At 38.1% G+C, this 22147-nt stretch overlaps 2 pseudogenes; both read right to left on the reverse strand.

Annotated features, from left to right (window-relative positions):
• Nucleotides 1-1416: 1416 nt before the first annotated feature.
• Nucleotides 1417-2405, reverse strand: LOC147825597 (mitochondrial dynamics protein MID51 pseudogene; annotated as a pseudogene).
• A 416-nt stretch (nucleotides 2406-2821) lies between these two features.
• On the reverse strand, nucleotides 2822-3034 carry LOC101697642 (mitochondrial ribosome and complex I assembly factor AltMIEF1 pseudogene; annotated as a pseudogene).
• Nucleotides 3035-22147: the final 19113 nt, after the last annotated feature.

Here is a 22147-nt window from a genome sequence, read left to right on the forward strand (position 1 = left end):
AAAAGTCAGCCTTTTTGCCACAAACAGAAAAAACACAAAACAAGAAGACATAGACATGGTATATTAAAACACTCCTCTCCACTCTCGGGATACATTTACATTGCCATAAATAGTGCAGGTTTTAGCAGCAGGAACCAAGAAAGAATGTGGGCAGTACACACCTCCTTTTCCTAGGATTATCTCTGTGCTCTCTCTTCCTGGGTAGCACCAATCTCCCCAGGTGCAGGGTGAGAGACTGGATAGGGGAAGAGGGCTGTGCACGTTCACCTGCCCTTTGGCCTCTGTGGATACCAGGAGAGCTCAGCAAACACCCTTCTCCTAATGCTGTGGTAGACACAGGGGAAGAGCAGCTGGCTGCTGGGCCTGTTCTTGCTCTAAGGCAACATCCTAGAAAGGCAAGTTCTTTCAGAGGATAAAACATATTCACTGAGCCCTAACTGGTGACTGGATTTTCCAGCTGACAGCCTGCTGTCCACCTCCTTCAGCCTCTACTGCTAAGCCTGAATTCCTTCAAGGCCTTGTCCTATTGGCAATAAAGATGGAAAAGGATGAAACCAGCATCCATATGAGGTGCTGCCTTGCAGCCATTGTCTCTTCTTTACCTGGCAGCCACAGATGAGATGCAGACAGCATTCAGGCTCTCCACCAAGCCCTAGGAACCAGCTCCTGGTCCCTCTGTGCATTCATTGATGACCACTAATAAATAAAAGCTCCAAATAACACTGCATCCTGTCATCCTGTGTAAGTCGGTAACAGTGTCCCCAGGAGAAATATTCTTGGCGTTTATGAAGTTGGTTGAGGGGTGGGGGTGGGGGGGAGCTTGTTTTCCAGGAACCAGGGTCAAAGGCCAGCTCTTCCACCAGCCTCACCCCTGGAAACCCTAAACACTGTCTCAGTGCTCACTCTGCAGAGTTGGGCTTGCAAAGCTGTAATCACAGTGCTTCTGTGATATTTAACTGAAAGGCAACATCTTCATTAGGTAGTTATGCTCTGGGGACAAAAGCCAAACAGAAGGCATGAAACAGAAGAGAGGAAAAGGCAGGCACTGAATCAGAAGGGTTTTGTAAAAGGCCAGTGCAGGGCACACCAAGCAGGAAATGTGGGACAAAATGCAAAACAAGTGGTCTCAACAGCTCGGGCCAGCACTTTTCCTTCTCAATTCATTCTGGAAAAATCAGCTGGGACTAAGGAGGGAGTAGGGAGCACAGTGTTTGGTAACAAAAATAGATAGGGCTGGGTAAGAAAATAGGGGACCAAAGAGATGTCATTCTAATCAGCATGATGCGACCAGGACAATGACCAGTAAAACCAGGAGGCACCTAGGGACCCTGTGAGGCACCAACTATGTAGCCATGTGTTTCTAACGGAGAATCTGGGGCCTGACCACCAGACAGTTGCTCTGGCCTTCACCTCTTCTTAGGTCTGCAGCAGCACCTCCGGCTCAGACAAGGAGCAGTAGAGAGTGTATCCCAATTCGTCGATTTCCTCAGGGGTGAGCTCTGCAAATAAGTTCACCTTGGGGTTCAGGGCACTGGGCAGGACTCCAACCTCTAAGTAGCGGATAAGTCCCCTCAGGGCCTGCAGGAAAGGATCAGCCATCACATCTGGAGACCAGCCAGCCTCCTCCTGGGCCAAGTGGAGGATGACATTGGTTAGCTGGCTGGCAGTGAGGTGGCCCAGAGCCAGGGTGGACTTGCATATGGCCTTGAGAATCTTGAGGCACAAAGATCGGCAGCCCGAGTCTACCTGGTCCAAAGCCCTCAGGCGTGCTGTCTCAGCTGGACGCAGGCTCAGCTGCCACAGATTGTCATACTGGGCTAGCCTGTGTGGTGTGGCCACCAAGACAGTGTCACCAAGGGTCACTGATGGCAGGAAGTCAATGACAAGATGTTTGTCCCACTCATACTGCACTTCTAGCATCAGGGCCTCTGGGGGAGGTGCTAGTCAGATCACATAGTCCAAGAGGGACCCTATGGCTGGCCAATTGATGGAGCCAGCCACGACCTTCTCAAATATGTCTGCCACTGTCTTTGGGGAGAGGTAGCCCCCTACTACACAGCGGTCCCAGTAACTGCTGCCACGAGGAAAGTACTCTGGGTTCTCACGATGAACCAGGAAGAAGCCAGGGACATTCATGATAGTATCCTCACCAGGTATGCAAGACCACAGGTTCTGCTCCAGCACAAGGGGCACGATGAGTTGGATATGGTCAGCTGTCACCACCTGCAGGTCATCATAGAGGCTGCCACTCAAGTACATCTCCCGAAGTGGCATGTCAGGCAACTTGGCCTGCAGGAAGCTCCGGAGCTCAGCACATATGTCCACGGAAGCTTGCTTGGCCCGAGCCTGCTCTCTAGCAGGGATAGCTGCCCGGTTCCGGTAGTAAGTAAGAAGTTTCTCCTGCAGGGACATGTGGAGTCATGACTTCTTCAAGTCTGCTTGGCCCTTCCTGGACAATGGCTTGGGCTGGGGCGGGCAGAATGTATCTGTGTCAAAGGCCGAAGAGTCTGTGGGGAGGGTCTGCCGGGACCGGCTCAGGCCTGACTTCATGTCCTTGCTCAGCAATCGTGGGGAGCCCATCCAATTTGGTTCTTCCCAGCTCCTCTTCCCTGAATGGCTCAGGCGAGTGGGGCTTGTAGGGGCACTGATTGCCCGATTGTACAGCCGCTTAACCGCCAGCGTGGCAATGCCCAATATGGTCGCTCCACCCACCCCCAGCACCAGCCGGGCATTGGAGAGCACGAAATCAATGGCATTGCCCACAGAAGGCAACTTTGTCCTCTTTCCTTGCAGTCAGGGTGCAAGTGTAAAGGAGAGGATCCTAAACTAGCCCCCCTAGTTTGCTGTGGAGGAAGACCAGGGCCTTCTCCAGCTTCTTCTCCCGGGCCTCAGGATCCTCTAGCCTCTGATTTTTCAGGAACTCACGGCGGACAGAAGCAAAGTAGAAGTCCTGATCAGTGTAGCGAAGCTCTCAGCCCTGGCGCAGCAGTGCCCGGTAGAGATTCAGCCCCGTCTCTTGGCTCCACGGGGCCATGGGGGACAGGCTGGGGCTGGTGTCACACTCCGCTGGCCACGCACGCTACCCTCTCCATTTTCTTATATCCTCCTGGATCTCCTTTTTCAGTTTGCTGTAGTTTTCAGTGTATGTCTTTTAGTTCCTTTGTTAGATTGATGCTTAGATATTTCATTTTTTTGGATGCTATTGTAAAAGGAATTGTTTCCCTAATTTCTCTCTCAGTGAGTCTGTTATTTGTGTATAAGAAGGCTATTGTTTTTTGAGTGTTGACTTTGTATCCAACTACTCTACTGAATCTGTCAATTAAGTCTAGAAGTCTTTTGGCTGAGTTTTTTGGGTCTTCTATGTAAAGTATCTTATCATCAGCAAATAATGACAGTTTAACATCTTCCTTTCCTATCTTTATTCCTTTTATTCCATTCTCTTTTCTAATTGCTGTGGCTAATGTTTCCAGAACTATATTGAACAGGAGTGGTGATAGTGGGCATCCAAGAAGATACTGGCCAACAGAATACAGAGGGTTATCAAGAAGATCATGCACCCTGACCAAGTCAGATTTATCCCAGGGATGCAAGGATGGTTCAACATTTGTAAATCAATAAATGTAATACATAATATTAACAGAGTCAAGGACAAAAACCATATGATCATCTCAATAGATGCAGAAAAAGGATTCAACAAAATCCAACACCCATTAATGATAAAACTCTACAGAAAACTGGAATAGAAGGTCTTTATCTCAACCAGATTAAGGCTATCTATGAAAAACCCAACACATACTAAATGGTCAAAAACTGCTATTAACTTCTTAAGAATTTTTGCACCTATGATTATTAGTGAGATTAGCCTATAGTTCTCTTTTTCAGTTGGGTCTTTCTCTGCTTTGAGTATCAAAGTGATGCTTGATTCTAGGGATGAATTTGGGAATATTGCTTCCCTTTCAATTTAATTGAAGAGTTTAAACAGTAGTGGCAGTAGTTCCTCTCTAAATGTCTTGTAGAATTCAGCAGTAAAGCCATCAGGGCCTAGGCTTTTTATTAGTTGGTAAGTTATAAATTGCATTTTCAATTTCATTATTGATATTGGGTCATTTAGAATTTTTAGATCTTCTTCATTCAACTTTGGTAATTCATATATATCTAGGAATCTGTCCATTTCTTCTGTGTTTTCCATCTTATTGGCATATAGGCTCTCAAAGTAGGTACTGATGGTCCTCTGGGTTTCTGCTGGGTCTGTTGTAACGTCATCCTTTTCATTCCTAATTGCATGGATTTGGGCCCTTTCTTTCCTTTTTCTGATAAGGTTGGCTAAGGTTTTGTGAATTTTGTTTATTCTTTCAAAGAAGCAACTCATGGCTTCATTGATTTTTTTGTATCATTCTCTTCATCTCCATTGAATTGATTTCTGCTCTGATCTTTATAATTTACTCCCTTGTATGAGGTTCAATTTTACCCTGTTCTTATTTTTCTAGATGCTTAAAGTTCAGCATCAGGTTGTTTAATTGGGCCTGCTCTGTTTTCCTAATATGAGTATTCACTTCTATGAATTTCCCTCGTAAGAATGCTTTCATTATGTCCCATAGATTCCAATATGTTGTATTGTCATTGTCATTTAATTGTAGGAACTATCTGATTTCTTCTTTAATTTCCTCTGTGACCCATTGGTTATTCAGAAGTGTGTTGTTCAATTTCCATGTGTTTGTGAAATTCTTACGGTTTCTTTTGCTATTGATTTCCAATTTCATCACACTATGGTCTGATAATATACAGTGGATAACTTCAATTCCTTTGCACTTACTTAAACATGTTCTGTTAGTGAGTGTGCATTCTGTCTTGGAAAATGACACATGTGCAGCTGATAAGATGTGTATTCTGATTTTGTGGGGAGGAATACTGTATAAACATCTGTTAAGTTCACTTGTTCAAGAGTTTGATTGAGTTCTAGTATTTCGTTGCTTATTTTTTTGTCTAGTTGATCTATTTATTTGTGACAGTGGGGTATTGAGGTCCCCTACTACTATTACTAGTGCTTATTTGATTTTTTCATGTCCTTTAGTATTTATTTTATATAGGTGGGAGCACTAGTATTTGGTGGATATATGTTTATGATTGTCATCTCTTCCTCTTGGATTGTTCCCTTTACAAGGATGTAGTGTCCTTCTTTGTCTCTCTTAATCAGTGTTGGTTTGAAATCCACTTGATCTGCAAAGAGGATATCTATTCCTGCTTTTTTGGGGGTTCCTGTCACATGGAGTATTGTCTTTGACCCTTTAACTTTCAGTCTATGAGTTTCTTTCTGATTTAAGTGTGTTTTTTGTATGCAGCATATTGTTGGATTTTTCTTCTTCACCTATTCTGCCCGTCTACTTCTTTTGATTGGTGAATTGAGACCATTAACATTGATGGTTATCACTGATACGTACTGACATCATTGTCATGACTTTTCTTTTTGTTGGATTCTCCCGCTTTGCATTTAATTTCTTGTCATGCCTGATGGATTCATTCTTCTGGGCTTCCTGGGGTTGTGATCTTCATTGTCTTTTCCTAGGATATTGTCTAAAATTTTTTGGAGTGCTGATTTGGTATTCAAGAAGTTCCTAAGGTGCTCTTTGTCATGAAAGTATCTTATTTCTCCAACAATTTTGAAAGATAGTTTTCAAGGGTACATCAGTCTGGGTTGGAGGCTGTTTTCCTTTAGGGCTTGAAATACATTCACTGCAAGGTCTTCTCACCTTGAGGATTTGTGTTGAGAAGTCTGTTGTGATTCTGATGGGCTTTCCTTTGTACATGATTTGTTTCTTTTTCTCTAACTGCTTATAGAATTTGATTCTTCTGTTGGGTTTCTTGAATCTTAACTATTATATGCCTATGTGTGGATTTTTTTTGACCAAGGCTATTTGGAGTCCTATATGCCTCACTTATCTGTATGTCAAGTTCTTTTCCCCTGCTTGGGAAGTTTTCTGCCATCACTTCTGTGCAGTTTTTTATGTCAACTCCATTCTCTCCTGTTTCTTCATTGACTCCGATTAGTCTTATGTTATTCTTCTTTGCATCACCTAGTAGCTGCTGGATTGATTTCTCATGGTCCCATACTATCTTAAAGAAATTTTTCTTTTCCTGGTCACTAATTACAATCTTATCTTCTATATCTGAAATTATGTCCTCACATTGGTTCATTCTGGTGCGTAAACATTCATTGGAGTTTTTAATCTCCTAGTAATGTTTGCATTTGTTTTATGGATTCCATTTGTTTCCTATGTTGGGATTCCATCATGTTCCTCAGATCCTCTATTTTTTTATCTGTGTCCTCTCGAGATTTATTAATCATGTCTTGTACTATGGGAACATTGTCTGCTGATATCTGAGAAATTATTTCTGATTTCATTTTCTCCAGATCCTCTTTTGTTGTCACTTGTGGGAGTCCAGGTGGTTGAGTATCAGATTGTTCCATCTCATTTCCCTAATGGGTTGCTTTAGGTGATCTGAAAGTCTGATTTTGAGGCTTGTTTACATGTCTTCTCATTTTTAAGTGGGGCGAGGTGTGTGCTGCTCTTGCCCGTGTGGCTCACCTCATTGGCGCTGGGGGCAGCAATGCTGCTCAGCACTGAGGGTGGTGGTACAGGGGCCCAGAAGGCTCACCTCCTCAGCCCTGGTGGTGGCTCTGCTCCTTGGTGCTATAATTAGTAAAGAAATTAAATCAGGAGAGGCCCACCATTCCATCAGTAAGTGTGCATAGATCCCAGGGAGCAGCTGTGTGGCCTCTGACTAGCTTTCTTAGCTCCTCAGTCACTTACAATACATGACTGTCCCTCCAATCTCAAGGTCATATGATAAAGTTCCAACTATCTCTTGATTCCAAATTCAGATTTCTTAGGAGAGAAAGTGATTGAACTTCTTGCGGGGCTCAGCCATTCTTATGTGATCAACAAAACCATAGCAGCAGGTAAGCCCAGTACTGGCAACCAGGGAACATTTGTAGGACACATCATAAACACTTGGGAGAAGAGGAAGACATAAATGGACCAAAGAGCTGAGTTTATTACATTGAGTATCTGATCATCAGGCCCAAACTTCCCACTACAAGTCACTCCTTTAATTAACACTCTAAAGACTCTTGATAAAACACACAGATTTTCTAGCAGTATAATATCCTAAGATACTTCCAGTCATTAACATCTAAAAGTGAGTGTGCATTTTTGACGTGGAGCAGACATGTTTTGACAGAGGTAGTGGGCATGAGTACCTGTGGGGTAAAAGGTTTGTGTGTAAGGAGCAGTTCTCCAGTGGAGAAGTATTCCTGCAGAAGGAAAGTGCTTTCTATACGCATAGGGAAGCTGGGTGATAGAAAATAAAACTGAGAGGGAGAGAGGGAGGGAACAAATGAAAAAGGGACTCAAAACAAACATGTAAACTTACCTAATGATTTTGTGCATCACCAGGGCTGTGAAAAGGCCATCATTTAAAAAGCTGTTTTAAAAACCAGCATTAAACAGTGACCCCCAGTTCTCCCAGAAAATGGGATAAAATGAAAACTCAGAGCTCGGTAGAGGGTAAAATTGTTCTGCTCTGCACAAAGGAGAATTTAGGTATAGAACTATAATTTCCAAATGAAAAACTAGAACACACAGTTTCACAAAGAATTTTGTTTTGCTATTTCAGAGTGAATGATGCAGTCTGAAGGATGTACTTTGGATATGCAAATGTAAGTAGTTACTAGATACTTCAGTGGTGTATGAGAGAAGAAATAAATTGAAGCTACATAGAAGATGACATCAATTCGAGAGCTGGAAAGGGAATATTGAGCCTGCTTTCAGTTTTAAGAAACAATATTACAAACAGCAACACATTAAGCCAGAGAAAGTTTTCCAAAGACTGACAAGGGTTGTGGTTCTATGGAGCTGTAATTCACCTCAAACTATTAGTCAACAAACTGATATTAATTAAGAGGGCACAGAGTGCTTTCAGCAGGACTTTTTCTTTTCACTGCAATTAAACAATATTAATTTGACTTATGATTGGTTAAATAAATTGTTTTCAAGTTTGCTTCAGTTTCTAACATCTCTCAACCCAGTATCAAACAAGAGATAATGCCTTCTAGTTTTCTCAATTCCTTTTAAAAAATAAATTAAATAAAATTTAAAAATAAAAACTTCTCATTTCAACTACTTTATTGAAAAACTCTCACTAATCTTTGCTCAGAACTCATAACATTCTCTGTACCCATTAATATTTAAATGCAAGAAACAGAATCAAACATCTACCAACTTAAGTGGTGAGGCAAGAATGTAATAATGGGCCACAGAGCTGTCTCAAGGAAGCCAGTGGTTTCAACTGGCTTCAAAGTTGTGCAGAATAATTCTTTTGCCATGTTCTTTTTAGTTATCTTTCTGCAAATATGTTTCCCTACTATAGTTGGAAGATGGCCATGCCACAGCTTTTATGTTTACATTCAAAAGATCTGCCCATATTAAACTAAAATATCTTACTCTTATTTCCAAATTTCTAGGAGAGGGAACCTGATTAACCCAACTTGAATCAACTCTGGCTCAGTCACATGTAACCATGCCCAATTTTGCCTGCCTCTTTGGCAATTCTCTCTCCTGCTCATATTTTGGGTTGTTGCCTACTTTGATCTTTTTCCATCTACCTGACCACACTGTTTTATATATTCCAACAACATCTCAAAAATTTCTGCCCTCCTGAAACTGCTTCTTTGTTCACCATTTCTCTTGTGGAAGTATTCCCTTTATGTCATTTCAAAGAAACTAACTTAGAAGAACATGGATGTGGGTAACCTGTCTGCCACCTTGACACAATCACCCTAATTTTTCTAGTTATTTATTCTTCCTTTTCTTGTTCAGCCTTCCTCCATTCTACTGGTATATCAATGTAAAACTTCAACTATATGATTTCCCAGAGCAAAAGTCTTCAAAGATTTTAATGGCTAAGAGTAGAAATTCCTTCTCCTGATATTTAACACTAACTCAAATAACTTTCTGGAACACTCTGTCCATTTGTGTTCTTGAACCTAACTCCTTACTTCAAAGAGCCCATTTGCCACTGTTCCCCTAAATAGTCACCACATCCAGGCTTTTCTTTTTTTATAACATCACTTATCTCTCTTAATCCTTGCTGATCATGTTGATTTGAACTTCAAAAACCATAATCCTACTGACTCTACAAGACTCAGAGCAAAGGTAAGTTTCTCTTGAAGGTATTCAGGTCATTACCCATTCAGGTCACTATCATATCTCTTTTCTAGAAAACCCTTATAGCTCTAAACAAATCTATCTTTTTATATCTGTCTCCCACTCTTTCTTATTTCATTGTTGCTTAGTACATTATCTATCACATTAAATTAAAAGCAAATAACAGGGAAACCCTTACTTATTTTTATAATCCCTATAACACTTAATGCACTACATTGCACATAACATTTACTCAAAAAGAATTTTTAAAAGATGAAAAAGGGAAATTAAGTCTTTATGTGGATATCTTCATTATTTCTATCATATTGCACTCCTAAAATAACTTTATTGTATATACTTACTGTAGTTCACTAAATTTGTTTTGCATATTTGGCATCTTTATTATAGCCTTGATAAAGCCCAGATCCAGGTATTTCACTTTTAGAATAATTTTCTATCCAGTGAAACACAATCCAGTAACCAAAACTAATTGCAATCAAAAATTCTTGTTTGCATTTCTTATAAGGCACAAAGGGAATTCAAACACATAACCTACATAGTACTATATATGAAAAATCTGCCTCTTTTCATTCCATTTCCAGACTTTGAAGGAACTCTGTAACACCTCTCTCTATAATCTCCATGCTCTCCCCAAGCTGTCTCACTGCTCAGTTCTATCATAATATTAAGTGAAATAAATGAGACACACAAGCTTAAATATCGCATGGTTTGTCTTATAAGAAGAAAGAATTAAGATGTGTTATGCACACGTACTAACTTCTCATGAGGAATATAATCATTATGTACTGCAAACATGTACCAATAAAAATTAAAATTTTTAAAAACAAGGTTTTATTTCCCTTTCCAGCCCCTATGGAGGACCAGAGTTGGGTTAAGCCAATTCCCTCCCTTTAGATATTTTGGTCTTATGTGAGCAGGTCTTTTTAATGTCTGCACATTTCACCCAGCATGGGGGAAGCCTATTTGACCAAACAGAACTTGTCCTCTAGCAAGAAAGAATACTGTACTTCAGGAGGGGGCAGGAGAATGGATTGACAATTACAACTTCTCTTAGCTAAAATACCGTGAAATTTTATAACACAAATCTTATATTCCAACTAAGACAATGGTCTAAAAGTATCCTTCCTGGCTACTCTTTCACCATGTAGGAAGAACTCTAAAATATATGAATAAAATAATCAAAAACTATCAAAACACATACAGGGGCACCAAATTTCACAGTTCATGAGTGTTTTGATGAAGCTAGGGGAGACTGGAAAGGCATCTGGATAGGAAAGGCATCTTAGAAAAGATACTGATAACGGATTTTTAATGTTTAAAAATTTTAGATTTTAGATACCTAAAATCTTTTAATATTTAGAAATATTTAAAATTTTTTAAACTTCCAATGAGTTTTCATTTTTTTTATAGGACAAGGATTAAACCCCAGCCTTCTCACTGAACTATATCCCAGCTCTCTTTATCTTCTATTTTGAGACAAGTTCATGCTAACTGCCCAGACTGAAGTCAAATTTGGCGTCCTCCTGCCCGAGACTCCCAAAGTGCTGGGACCAGGAAGTATTTCAAATACATTCAGCTGACTCACCTGAGAAGTTCCTCAGAAGAAAGCCTGCTTATCTTGAATATCCAAGGATGTTCTAGCCTTGGCCAAAGGCCTCTACACTGGAGACACAGCTTGAGAAGCTGATGATTGGCAGGGAGCTAAGGTAGCTACCTTGCCCCCACCCCATGCCAGGGATGTCTCTTCCACAGCAAACTCACGCTGCAGCAACCCCTTTATTCTGCCCTTGTCTGCCCTTGCTCAACTTACCTGCTATAGCCTCTCTAGTTTAGTATGCGTGCTGTTTGCTTGTATTTCCTTTTGATTTATTTTCCCCAAATCCTTTTCACCCTTATACTTTTTAACTTTTAGCATGTTAATTATTTCTTCTGTTTAATTTTAAATCTCATCTACTTTTATGTTTTCAGCTTTTCATAGTATCCCATGTATCTTAATCGCTCACCTCTTTTACTTTCATAGCTTTAACCTTTTATCTCATTGGCCTCTAGCCTTTTCTCATTTATTTTAAATATCAACCACTTTATCATTTTATGATTTTTAATGTTTAATCCTCAACCTTTATTTGAAATTTAATTCTTTTCTATTTTAAACTTCTATTTTTTCCATATTCATTTTAGGTTTTTCTCTTATTTTACTCTCAAATTTATAAATAGAAGGATAGAAATATCTGACCTTTATAAAATGAAAAAAATGTCTCCTCTTCTTCCTCTTACCTTATAATTTGAACTTAAAGTTTTATTTTACAATTACTGGTAAGAACTAAGGCCAGAAAGATGTTGTTACCATACACAGAAGACTACTGGCTTTCTACATACTCTTCTTTTTTGTCTTTTTATTTTTATTTTTATTTTTAACTTATTGTGCATTTTAGTTATACATAATGATAACATCCAACTAAGGAATTTGTACCTGTACATGATATATCTTGCTTCTTCTTTTATTCCTATTCTCCCCTCCCTTCAATCCCTCTTCCCCTCTTTAATTACAAAAGTTTGTCTCCATTTTTTCCTATTTTTTTTCTTGTCTCTTCTTTCCTTTCCTCCTACCCCTCCCTTGTTCCCCATCTCATTTGGACATTTTCTTCCCATTTCCCAATATCTGTTGTACATTTTGGACCTTATTTATACTTTTGGTTTCTCATACCAGAGAAATCATGTGATATTTGAACATGTATGTCAAATTTATTTCATGTAAGAGTGTGGTCTCAAGGTGCATCCATTTAGTAAGAAATGTCTCAAGTTTAGGTATTAGTCCTTTGTCTGAGGAACAGATAGAAAATGGGACTGCTTTCATTGCATCAAATAAGTTCTGGTATGTTACACTGGCATTATCACTTAATTGTAGAAACTAATTTCTTCTTTAATTTCATCTGTAACCCCTTGTTTGTTCAGGAGGGCATTAATTTCCATGTGTTTATGAAGTTCTTGTGGTTTCTTTTGCCACTGATTTCCAATTTCATTGCATTGTGGTCAGATAATATGTATGGGATAATTTCAATTCCTTTGCTTTTACTTAAGCATGTTCTATGAGCTAGTATGGAGAATGTCCCATGTGCCGCTGAGAAGAATGTATATTCTGATGTGGGATGGAACACTCTAGACATCTGCTAAGTCCATTTGTTCTAAAATTTGGTTCAGTTCTGATATTTCATTGTTGACTTTTTGTCTAGTTGATCTATCTATTTGTGGCAGTGGTGTATTGAGGTCCCCTGTTACAAGTGTATTAGTGATTATTTGATTTTTAATATTTGTTTTATATATTTGGGTGCACAAGTATTTGGTGCATATATATTTATGACTGTTATCTCTTCATCTTGGATTGTTCCCTTTATAAAGATGTAGTGACCTTTTTGTCTCTCTTAATCAGGCTTCGCTTGAAATACACTTTGCCTGCAAATAAACTAGTTATCCCTGCTTTCTTCCAGCTCCTGTTGCATGAAGAATTCTTTCCCATCCATTGACTTTCAGTCTAGGAATTTCCTTTTGAATTAAAAGTGTTTCTTGTATGCAGCATATTGTTGGATCTTGCTTCTTGATCTATTATGCCAGTCTGTTTCTTTTGATTGGTGAACTGAGACCATTAACAGTGATGGTTACAACTGATATGTATTGACTTTTCCTTGTCATGTTATTTTATTGTTATCGGTTCCCTTTTATTCCCCTCTGTTTAATTGCCAGCCTTTCCTGGTGGATTCATTCTGTTCGAGTACATGGAGTTGTGGTCCTTGTTATCTCTTTCGAGAATGTCCTCCAAAACATTTTGGAATGCTGGTTTGGTGGTTATGATTTCTTCAGTATTCTTTGTCATGGAAGTAACTTATTTCTCCATCAATTTTGAAAGATAGTGTTGTAGGGTACATCTATCTGGGTTGGATATTTTTTTCTTTTAGGGCTTGAAATACTTCACTCCAAGCTCTCCTTGACTTGAGCGTTTGTGTTGAGAAGTCTACTGTGGTTCCGATGAGGTTTCCTATATAGATGATTTGTTTATTTTCTCTGACAACTTTTAATATTCTCTTCTTGTGTTGAGTTTCTGGAATCTTAACTATTATATGCCTCGGTGTATATTTTCTTTTGATCTACATACTCTTCAACTGGATCTGGAGACTTGGATCTCTTTCTTTGGAGTTATAAGGCCATATCTGCCATTGGACTCCTAGGATCTTTTTTCTGATTTTTCAAGGGATAACAAAATGTAATTCTAGAAATAATTTAACTCATGATTCAGATATTGATAAAAATGGCAGTTCAGTATTCTTGATTTCATGTCATGATAGTTTAGATCTAAAATGGTCCCCAAAAGTCTCTTGTGCCCAAGGTAGGGCTTCTGGAAGGTGACTTGACAATAAATGCACTATACTTATTGGTGTATTAATCTATTGATGAGCTCATAGCTGAATGGGCTGTAAGTAGGCAGGACCCAGTTTAAGTTAGTCAGTGTTCCATGCCTTTGAGCAGTATATCTTGTTCTCAGTCCTTTCCTTTCTAGTTCTCTTGTTTTCTCTGCTTCCTGGTTGCCATAAGGTGAGCAGCTTTTCTCTGCTAAGCCCTCTCCACCATAATGCTGTGACTCTCCACAGCCCAGAAACACTGAGCCAAGTTACCATGAACTAAACCCTGTGAAAGTGTAAGCAAAAATAAATCTTTCTGCCTTTAAGGTATTGTTTTCAAGTATTATGGTCATAGTGACAGAAAACTAATTAATGCACATGTATTTCTTTTGGACCTGGATTCCTATTTGTACATGACACTGAAGAAAAATTTCTCATCAATAGCTTCTATCCCATTGGTGCACAACTTGATTGATAATAATTTTAATTAGCCTTGTAAAGCCACATCCTCAGCCTTATCTTAGACTGATTCTCCAAAGAAATGGGATCAATAGGAGAATGGATGGACAGATGGATGGATGCACAGGTGGACAGACAGACAAACAGAAATTTATACAAGGAATTGACAATCACAGAGGCTGAGAAGTCCCATACTCTGCTATCTGCAAGCTAGAGATGTAGGAGGGCCAGTGGTATAGTTCTGAATCCAAAGGCCTAAGAGTCAAGAAAACCCATGATGAAAATTTTTCCAAATGCAGAAGATTAATGCCCTAGCTTGAAAACAGGCAAAGGGAGTGACTGCTTTATTTCATTTTGTTCTATTCAGGTCTCCAATGGATTTTGTAAAGTCCACTCACTTTCTGAAGGGCAATTCGCTTTCCTCAGTCTTTAGATTCAAATGTTACTCTCATCTAGAAATGCCCCAAAAGACACATCAAAAATAGTTAATCAAATATTAAACAATAGTTAATGTCCCTATCAAATTGACACATAAAATTAACCATCATAATTCTACCCCTTCTCAATTTGAAGCCCATTACATATTTTTAAACCATGCTTAATCTCCAAGCAAAGACAATAAAAGACCATAGTTATATCAATTAATGATATAACTATCCTATGTACAACTGAAAAATGCACTAACCCCTTTCCCAGGAGAAGAGGAAAAGTCTTTGAGTGACGTTATGCTTCTTCTTGATGTCCTTTAATTTAAATACTTCTACTGTAATATAAAATTAATGATATTATGATAATAAATTGATGCATTTTGTGTTATATGATAAGGGAATAAGAAAAGGAGAAAAACAAACAATATATATACATATATGACAAAATTAATATATATTGACAAAATTGGATAGGTTTTAATGGAAAAGAGAAAATTATTATAACATTGTAAGAGAGTTAGCATATTCCCAGATGCTATGAGCATAAGTTTGAAAATAAAGCACTAGGGTGACATCTCATATTACCTCCTATTTCATAACTATCCCCAACCATTCCCCCAGCATCTCCACCCATTTCATTTGGACCTCACTCTTGAACATACTTCTCATTTGCTTGATTTAAAAGCTACATAAGTTCATTTCTATTGCTTCTTCCCTCATTAGCACCAGCCCACTTAGGTACATCTGCTTGTTTTATTTACATGCTGTTTTCTTTCTCTCTGTGATTATTAATGAAAATGTTAACTAAACCCATCCCTTGTGGCTTGCCACCAGACACCTTTACCCAAAAGAGGGCCTGCCATAATTTATCAGGAATCTTTTATTTTTCTCCTCTCTAGTCAGTTTCCGGAATTGCAATTGGCTTTTTAAACAAAGCAATTGGAACTAATTCACAGAGTACATTATAATCACATCTGCCACATCTACAAATGGCAATTGATACACAGTGGCTGTATATCCCCAAATCAGAAAAACCAAGAAGGAATAAGATGCACTAAAAGGAGTTTATGAGGAAAAGTCAAGGACATTCTGTAATCTTTCAAGTGGTGGATTAAAATGTATAGAGTTCAATTAAAAAGTTCACATTTTGTTAGCTCCAACCTGGCCCTGTGGATAGTTGAGGCTTGTGAATTGTAGAGAATAGCCAAAGTGTTGAATCATGCACCTAACTCCAAAGCAAGCCAATTAAAGTTTCTACCTCATGACATAACTGCAGGTCTGTATTTTAATATATTGAATATGTTGTCCTCCTTTTCTTTGTTTTATTTTTTAAATTAGGGCTTTTTTAAAAAATTTATTTTTCTTACTCCAATGTTCCATGATTGTTAAAAGATGTTTGCTTAAATTGGAAGTTATCAAGTAACATCCAAATTTGTGGATCTAAAGAGAGTATGTACAACCCCAAAGGCATTCCTCAGCTTTGGCAGAAAGAGATGTAGAACTCATATAGGATGGTATAAGAGGAAAGAGATCATTAAGAAGAAAATATATGGGGTCCAATTACATAGTCAAATTTTATTAGCTTTCATCTGCCCCTAAGGATAAGTGTAGCCCCAGAATTAAAGAGTAAGATGAATAGCCAAGGTGGAAATAAATACTCATTTTATTCCTCCTTTAGATATGGAAACTTTTATGGGTCCCCCATGTGGGCACATGGGCCAGCAATCATGTCTTCTCAGATTCAAAGGATCCATTATTGTACCTTACTCAGGTTTGCTGCTGGAAAGTATACTGGTATCAAGAATAGGCTTCCATATCTTGGCTCAACTGCTTACTGGCTATCTGAGCCTCAGCCTCCTCATCTGTTAGAAGGAAGTGATGCCTAGTTGGCAAGCTCATTCAAAGGAGTCAGTAAGATAGCTGGTATAAAGTATACCCCAAGGCAGTTGATAAGGAATCCCAAAGATGGGAGCTTGGTTACTTGCTCATATCAGGAATTACCTGGCTAAAGAAAATTTTTAAAAATTAAGTCATAAATTTTAATACTTAGTATTTCAGTTTCAAGCTACCTGCCACAAAAAGGATAGCAACTAAGGCAGAAAACTGATAAAAATGAGTCATGTATTCCATAACTGGTACTATCTGCTTTACTGAGAGTCTAATGAGCCACAAAGAAAGGACGGGGGACAAACTATTCCTGACACCATCAAACCTAGGTTTTAAGGCTAAAGTAGAAACTTCAAATGAAACAAATACTTCTTTCCAGGATCATCAAACAATCACTTGGTTTGGTGTCTTTTCAGAGGAAGGCAATTGAGTTGAACTTCCTCTAGGACATTCTGTTGCAGAGAAAAGAGATCTCTGAAGCTCATAGACCTCTATGCAATGAGGTCTATTAGTCAACTTGAAGTGGGCTAGAGTAGCAAAACCAGCTGCACGAAACTAAACACATTCAGAATTCAGGCTCTATTTCTGCATATATTCTCCTAAATCTTAATCCCTCTCTCACTGAAGCCCTTGCTCCAATGCCAGTGCAGCAATCATCTGGACGAGTCAGAAACTAAGGGGAGTTTATAAATCTTTGTATTTCAGATGATGCTCAGTTAAGTATCTGAGTTCCATCTGTTCCATATTCAACACTTTCCTTAACTTCACTTTAAGCATTTTGATGGTGTTCTATTGCAAAAGTGACCTTCCAGAAAGAGGAAAATAGTACCTCTGAGTTAGTAATCACATGTTCCATTGCTTCTAAAATGCCCATATAAGCGCTACAGATTAAGAAGAGATGCCCTCCCCCACCCCATTAAAATTGCCAATAATCCCCCAGAAGTGGTTATGTCCCCAGAGAAAGTGGTATTACAAAGACTTGACCTCTTCCTGACCACCTCAGACTGAGAAATTACAACTATTCAACAGGAGAGGTGAAAATGGCATTAATAGTGGGTCTTTTTTCTCTTTTTTTCATGGAATATACCGAAAGAAAAATAAATCTAGGGAGGAGCAGAACCTGCTGACAGCAAAGATTTCTGACATTTGAAGAAAGAATTCTCTTCACTGGATGAAACTACAAAGTAGATCAAAAGCATAGTCTCAATATAGCTTTAACAACATAAAAACCATTAAAATAAATCATTTCCCCATGGAATAACTGTTCGTATATATGAAGCTGTCAGAGCTTCCCTTATACACATAAAGGATACTACATTACATACCAAAAAAGAGTGCAATAAAACTAACTTGAGAATGAGAAAGATAGATGAACACCTACAACAGAGGGTGGGCAGTTCCTAAACAGCAAAGATCAGGAAAAATTGCTGGAATAAGACTGATGCATTTCCATTCTTTTCCTGAGTGTGTTCCAGTTACATCCATCAGTAAATGTTCATCAGTGTTTTACAACCAGCTCACCTTCACTGATTCTAGTTTCCATCCATTTTTCAGTAGAATACCAACTTATCATGGCTCTGCAGGATGAAATCTTGAAGCTCTTTTTGTTTCAGTGCTGATAGATTTTATCTATTTATTTATTTTCAGTGTTTCGTGGTTGCTATAAGCGTATTCTCCCTGATTGGTATATTCAATCTCTGTTCTGCTTGGGACAGTCGCACTTCATAAATCTGTAATTAAAGAAACCACTGGAGAATGTGGCAGCCCCAAGTTGAGGTATTTTTTTGGCATGGGTCATATTTTCGCTCCTTTTCCAAATGATATTGAAATATTCATGGCAAATTAGCATAAGGCACATCCTGTTTTATGTGGAAATGTTGCAGAACAATATCTATAACTGATGCATAAAATATAAGTTTTCTATTTTCATACACAAAAACAGACTCAAATATATCAAGGGTTTACTACTTGACATTCTCCTTGGTCTCTGAAAATTTCCCTGTGGAATCCAGAACATAACAAACTTAATTAAGTGTTCTGTGGTTTAAATAATTGAGATCTTTAAATTTGTGTAGAATATTCCTAATGTTCTCTTTTTATTGTGAAATTTTGAGAGCTAAGACATCTAAATGAGATGCCAAAGAGATCCTTATCTGTGAGTGCCGTTGCTTTCCTTCATATCGACCAGAGGTGAGGCAATCACAGATATGAGAGTTACACAAATGATCAAGATATAGATACTGTATTTTGGCTCAGTACATATTGTGAACACAAATGATGTGTAATGATCAGAAAAATGAATGAGAATAATATTTTCATTTACTAAAATTTCTTGCTAAAATACAGTGGTAGAAGTAAAGAGAATTAAACCCACATAGCTCTTCAACTACGACTTAGGGGAAGTCAATCAATGTGGGGGTAGAAATTATTCCCTCCTTCTGATGTAACTATTTTGGGATAAAGAGAAACTAGTGACAAGAACATTCAGCTTTATTGAAAAGAAATTTGAGGAGAAGTTTAGTAAAGGTATAGTGGTTAATTGTGCACATCTCTTCCCAACTCCAAGTTTGGTGAATTGTAAAGTTGGGAACCTGAAATCACCCATGGCAAGAGTATTTATGCCACAGAAATCTGTGAACACCACAAAGCAGGACTTTCCTCCACTCCCTTGACCCAGTCCTACTCCCTCAGGCTAGTTGTTACATATTTTCCAGCAGACAACTGGTTAGGGTGATTACGAATGTTCTCATCTCAGGTCCCAAGTTGGGCCTTCTGTGTAGGATTTGCATCTATCTTCTTAGTACAACACCCAGAGCACAATTCTACCACTAGGTCCCAGGTCCAGAATCCAAACCAAATAGGAACTTTACACAGCCATACTAAGAACCATTGGCATTATGTCTAGGGTGACTATACACCTATTTCTCTTGCACATTTCCCAGTTTATGTCTGTTTCTAATCGGGTTTAGCATTTGTGGCAGAGTTTTTTACTTATAACAAAAAAATTGTTCTTGATAGCTATATTTTTTGAAAGGTAAAGTGGGATCCTGAGATTTCTACTTTGTACTTCTAGCTTCTGTCATGGTCTGGTATACTGTGAGACACTTGTGCGGTAACCAGAGATCTCACTCCAGTACATGAGAAAATCTCAATAATAACTCAATACACAGTTAAAACCAAACTTCATAACTACTTTAATATTTGGTTCAATCTGAAAGATTGACCAGTCATATAACCAATCTGATTTTCTGACCCTTTCCAGACAAATCCTTTTCAGAGCACAGGCAGAGGACCCACTGATAACACAGAGTATGGTCTGCCTCTAGCAACCAGAGGCTGGTACCTCGTTCCAGGGTGGGAGGACTAGCCAATGCCACTGCTGGCTCCTGTTAGCCAGTGGGTGGACAAGTCCCCTGACCTGTGCTGAAGTCTGCAAGCTTCACAAAGCTCCCATGACTCAAATGAGAGGGCTTCAAATATGAGAAATCATAGCTAAATTCAAGAGAAATACGAATGAAAAATAGAGTCTAAGCAGTACTGTGTCAGCATATGTCTTTTCAAAGATTAGTAGTATTCTTGAGGACTGTACCCAAAGTCAATTTAACAAGTGCAGCTGCAGAAAGTGTACTTACATATCTCTATGTAAAGCATGACTTTTTAAAGTCAGTGTCATTCAAATTAAAATTTTCCATTTTCTAGTGCATATAGGCAGTATTTGTCAATGCCCTGGCTTTGTAGCAGCTGACACTAACTTTGTAGCCATGTTATCAGATGTTTCAGAAAGGAAATCAATCGACTTAATACATTAATGGTTCCTTACTTTTTTCATTCAATCTACATAATTAAAGGAAGCTCAAGACATTTCTTCTTTTGAAAGTTAAACATTTGACATTCTTGCAAATGTGAAAAATTCAATTTAGAAGTTCATTTAAGAAAAAAATGTATATTTTTGCACAGATAAAACATGAAAACTGATTTTGGTGGAGCGTAGCATGCCAAAAACAGTGTTTCTACCAAATTAAGAAACCTATGGAGTAGAGATGTCCTTGGAATTAGTTGTGTTACACACGTAATTCATAATTAACTACAAATAATTTATGATTCTATCCATCAAAAATAAAAACCACTTTGCTTCCCTTTTACATACAGAAAGTAACTGAACTACAGAATCTTGTGACTAAAATACTGTGGAATAAAAAAAACTTCACCGTAGAAGCATACTTTTTTGCTGTTCACTCTAAATTTGACTTTAGAAAGCTTTGTAAACTACTTTGTAATTTAATCTATGTGGGCTACAATGGTACTGAACATTTGGTAAATGGACTGTCCATATTTTTGCATATATTTGGCCAAAATCAGTTTTAAGGTGGTCATGATGGCACACACCTATGATCCCAACATTCAGGAGGCGGAGGCAAGAGGATCACTGCAAGTCAGAGGCCAGCCTGAGCTGCATAGTGACTTCAAGGCCAGTCCAAACTGCACAGTGAGACCCTGTCACCAAAACCCCAAAAATATCAGTTTTCAAATCCTTTAACCAAAAAACAAATAAAGGGTTTTCAATTTTCAAGCTTTGAAGTATTTATAAGTTGTGATAATTAAAATTGAAACTTGCAGAAACAGATATTAAAATTTTATCCTTGAAAAGTAAGGAATGAAATTTGAAGAGCTCAAATGGAGTCAATAATTTAATTTGGAAATTCTATAGTTGTCTTTTGAAAAATACCATTTTTCAGCTTTATTAAGATCTATTTGACAAAAAGTTATACTTATGAAATACATGAAGAAGTTTTTACATAGGTATACATTTACAATATTTAAATTAAGCTAATTAATTTATCCATGACTTCAGACAACTTACCATTTTTGTGGTAAGGATATTAAAATCTACTCTCTCAGAATTTTCTAAGTATGCAATGCATTATTATTAATTATAGTAACCATATTATACTATGGATTTTCAACAATTATTCCGCCTAACTGAAACTTTATATCTTTGACCATCTTTACATCTCCACTTCTTTTCCTCCATTTTAACCTAAAGCTTTTGATATGTACCTACATATTCTCTATTTCTGTTAGTTCAGGTTTTTTGGGTTCTACATATGAGTGAGATTGTGCAGTAGTCTTCCTCTTCTGGCTTCACTTACCATATTGTCTTCTAAGGTTTATCCATGTTGTCAAACAATAAGACTTCCTTTTCTGATTAGTATTTCATTGTGTATTATACTACAATTTCCCTATCCATTCATTGATGGACTTAGGTTGATTCCATGTCTTGGCTATTGTGACTAATACTGTAAGAAATGCTATACTGATTTTCATTTCTTTTGAATATGTACCCAGAAGTGGAATTTCTGAATCATATGGTAGTTCTAGTTTTATTTTTGGAGGAACTTCCATACTGTGTTTCATAATAGCTGTACTAAATTAGTACATTAGCACATGTCCACTGACAGTGTGTGGGATCTACCTGTGCTCCACACCCTCATTAACACATATTGTCTCTTGTCTTTTTGACAATTAACTATACTTACAATTATGAGGTAATATGTCATTGAGGTTGTAATTTGCAATTTTCTGATCACTGGTGATATTTACCAGTTTTTCATATATCTGTTGGCCATTGTATGTCTTCTTTGATGAAACAACCATTGTCATTTGCTATAGTTTTAATGTTGAGTTTCTCCCAATGGCAATGTGTTAAAGGCTTTGTTCCCAGAGTAATGCTACTGAGAGGTAGTGGAATGTTTCAGAG

This window comes from Heterocephalus glaber, unplaced genomic scaffold (genome assembly GCF_053883595.1).
Source record: "Heterocephalus glaber isolate CG9 unplaced genomic scaffold, H.glaber_assembly_v1.0 deba00001497, whole genome shotgun sequence".
NCBI classification, from domain to species: domain Eukaryota; kingdom Metazoa; phylum Chordata; class Mammalia; order Rodentia; family Bathyergidae; genus Heterocephalus; species Heterocephalus glaber.